Consider the following 4,310-nt stretch of genomic DNA (forward strand, 5'->3'; position numbering starts at 1 on the left):
CAAGACTGTAGCACGGTTGTTAAACCTCTCCCAGGCCTAATTAGAGCAGCAATGCTCACATTCATAATGAATCTCGTGTCCTGGGCTGGAGGAGGAGGTAGCCGAAAAGCTACAGTAGCTTCCTGGCAGACAGTTGCTGGCAGGTTTGAAGGCAAGACTTGTGGCTTGCAATATTAAGTGACTGTTGAAATTCATTGACTCCACTGCGGCTTATGTGTCTAGATGACAAAAAGGGTTTGCACGGTTCTTTTCTAGTTACAGCAAATGGGTCTATTTAAATATTTATGAGGTGGTTACGGTGATGTAAAAATGGGGGGAGGCAAAGTACAGTATTGTGTGTATACCTGTTTTTGACCGTTATATATAATAAATATTAAAAATGTTTATCATTTTGCAATGACAGCATCTTCTCCCCTGCCCCCCCCAACCTAATCACCATTAAAATGTATACTATATCACTGACTGCGTATGGTCACAAATTTGCACTGGGATCATTTAATATAATTTAATGTTCATTGAAAGGTTCTTGTGCTCTGATATGAGGAAGGGATATAATGGAGCAGCTATCCAGTGGCATGCTGATGGTTCAGCTTACACGACTCTTTGGCTGTTTATGAGGCAGCGAGGGAAAAGGGAGTGTGTGGGACTGCTTGTATTTCATAGAAACTAGCCAGAAGAGTTTCTGTCTAGCAAACGTTTCCTTGTGAACAATTGGCCTGGCTTGTTGGATCAAATCAACACACCCACTCACACCCCAATCATCAACTTCCCCTGTCTCCCCTGCCTCTGCTTGCTTCATGGGTTGCAAAAGGAACTGATGAGAACTCCAGAACTGGTTGTTGTGAGTGGGTTTCCAAATCTTGAAAGTTCATTACAAATTTCACAGGTGGAGTTTTATACATACATATATATATATATATATATATATATATATATATATATATATATATATATATATATATATATATATATATATATATATATATATATATATATATATATATATATTACCAATAAGGTAAAAGGTGTTACTATATATATAATTTAAACCCATCAGCACACGAAGAGAAACATTTAAAAATAAGAGAAAGTCTTATAATCATGTTTGGGTACCAAGAAGTGCTATACTCCTTTTTAAAAATGTTTGCTTATTAATAAATACATCATTTTTAGATCTATAACCAATTGCCTTTAAAGATATTACAGCCCAATCCTATGCATTATGTTCTCAGAAGCAAGTTTCCCTGAGTTCAGTGGAGCTTGAAGTTCCAATTAAGAGAGCAGACCAGGAGTGGTGGACCTCAGGCCTGGGGGCTAAATGTGGACCACCAGGATTCTCAGTCTGGCCCTCAGGACTTTCACCGGTCTACTCCTTTCCCGAGCCACACTCCTCACTGGCCCTGCTCTGTCTCCTCCTTGTGTCTGGCTGAAATGTGTTCTTGAACTGTCATATGGCTGGACTGTGTGTCCTTGAACTAGAATAATGCTTTTTGCTTGCCTGAATAGAGAATAGCTGTGTGTGGAGAAACATCTTACTTCTGCATAGCTGGAATATAGCCAGATGTACAAATATGTGAGTCACTTTAGTTGCTCCACCCACTTTGCCTCTGGCCCCACCCACCACTGACATGTGGCCCCTGGAAGGTTGTCCACAAGAGAATGTGGTCCTCAGTTTGAAAAAGTTATCTACCCCTAGTATAGATTATTGCAGTGTAAAGACAGACAGACAGATAGATCTTAGTATATGAAATAAATAAATGTTGCCTTATTAGGTTTTTTGTCCCATTTTCAAAAACTTATATAACAAAGTTGAAGTCACTGAGTGGTGTCACTCCTTTTTTATTTATAAACAAGTGGATATTATAGATACTAGAAGAACTCAAGGTTGGTGGAAAGTGCTTTCTGATGGATCAGCTCAAGCAGGTGTTTGAAAAGGAAGCCTGAACAGAGATGGGACATGTGAAATAATGAGCTGCCAGCAAAGCATGCTGGTGAAATTGGCTAATGCTCAGAACTTGATTATTTTAACACCTTACTCCAGGGCCCTATAGATGTTGTTCGATTCCAGCTCCCATCAGTCTCACTCAGCGGTGGCTCCATGTCAGTGGGGCAATGGAATCCGCTCTGGGTTTTAGTCCAACTTTCAAGCAACTGTCCAAGGTACTGAAGCAGGTTCCACTGTCCCACTGATATGGAGCTACCAGCCACCACTGGCCTCAGTCAGCAGGGCCAATGATTGGGGATGATGGGAGCTGTAGTCCAATGCCATCTGAAAGGCCAAAGGCTGGACACCTCCTCCTCCTTCAGTGAGAAACTATCCCTACTTCCTGATAACTGCATTTTATTCTAGGCTTTAATATTCTCATTGCTGGAAGAGGGAAGCTTCCAAATCCCAATCTCCAAATTATGAACTTCTGCTGCTGTCCCTTGCTCATGTTCCAGCTCTCTGTCCTCCACCACAAAACACACACTGTCATTTACCAGCATCAGTACCCACTTTCACATGGAAAAGAAGGCTGGTTATAGAGGAAACTGAAGGATGGATGCCGCCGCCACAGGCACCTGTTTCTGGGGTGGCAACTCTCCACAGATTGGTAAAGGTGTGCTGAATATCCTGCCCCCGCATATGTGGGATCATTTGTCTCCCACAAAAGGGGAAGATATTTGACAATTTTCAAGAGATGGGTGACATTCTAAGGATTATTTGGGGAGGGGTTAACTTTAATTACAAGGTGGCTTGAGAGTTTTTTTCTCCCCCAAATGGAATGTGCAAGGGGCAAAACTTTCTGCCATGGTGAATCTTTAGCATGGGCTGGGCAGGTAGAGGAGACTTACTGTATAGGGAAGGAGGGGCCAAGGAAGGTGTCACCTGGGGAAGAAGAAAAAGAAGAGATTTGCATACCCAAACATTAGAGCAGTCAGGTTGGCTGGATTTTGCATATTGATTCAAAACAACCACTCAAACCCTTGGCTGCAAATTTCTAGTTGCTGCATAAACAGGTACAAAGGATAGCATGGTTCAGTGAGTGGCTTTTTAGACATGAACTTGCAGACCTGAATTTAAACTCTTGCTGAGCCATAGACAAGTGTTTTGTGCCGGTCACTGTCCCTTGGCCTCAAACTATAATTTTGGATAACAGCTCAGATTAATGATACTTATAGGTTGCAACCCTATCTACACTTATGAACTCAATGAACTCAATGGTAAACAACAACAACATGATGTAATATCATATTCAGTGTTGCACTGCTGTAAGTGGCAGTCAGTGAACAGACATCAGAGCAGGGAATAAGATGATGTTGTGACTAGGGATGGGTGAGTATGTCAATTTCAGTTTCTCTCAGTTTCTCACTTTTCCAAATCTTAAGTTCTCCACATTTCCACACCAGTTTATGTTTTTTTTAAAAAAACAAAACATTCCTCATTGGGGAGAGCTGACTTTCTCAGTGACTACAATGTCCATGCTACCGTTTGCTCAAAGTTTCCACCGAGATCATAGCCTGAATGCATCTCTGACTCTAATTTATCTAGTCAGATTCCAACATGCACAATCTCTTTTGCATTCTCCCACACTTAAATGTAACTCATGCACACACAACTATGTGTTGGACTGTGGCCATATTATTTTCCGAAGTAACATTTACTACCCTTGCCAAATAGGGGTAACCAAATTGGTGCCCTATAGATGTTGTTGGATAACTACAATTATCCCTGGCTATTGGCTACACTGGCTGGGACTGATGGGAGTTGTACCCCCCAGAAGTACTACCACATCAGCTACCCCTCTTTTAGACCATTGTTTCCCAGACTGTGGTCCAGGGACCTCCAGTGGTCTTTAATTTACTTTCCTCCACATTTACCAATTCCATGGAAAATCCAAGAAGTAAAAAACCCCAACAGCACCAAGTCCACAATAAACCGCCATGTAGAAGCACCTCGTGTGAAGAGGTTGAAGTCAAGTGACATATGTGTTAAGGGAAATGTAAGTTGAGTGGTTAATGTTCCTAATAACTGACTATTGTGCGCATTCACCAGGCCTCATGGAGATAGTAGGATAGTGGCAAATTCAGAAGTGCAGGGTTCCTTCATGTTAGTCACAGACATGACCCCTTACCTCCTTTTTTGCTGCTGATTTGAGAATGAGGTCCTTGTTAATGCCTTCTCCCACATCAGCAGATGTCCCTAGGAGCCAATAAGTATAAAAGAGGAGAGTTAGCTACTGAGAAGAGTCTTCTCAGTGGCTGACTCATCTCCTTTTATTCTGATTGGCTAGTAGGATTGGAAACGTTGGGACCTTGCTCTCCAAAAA

The sequence above is a fragment of the Rhineura floridana genome, chromosome 3 (assembly GCF_030035675.1).
Source record: "Rhineura floridana isolate rRhiFlo1 chromosome 3, rRhiFlo1.hap2, whole genome shotgun sequence".
In the NCBI taxonomy this organism is placed as follows: Eukaryota; Metazoa; Chordata; class Lepidosauria; order Squamata; family Rhineuridae; genus Rhineura; species Rhineura floridana.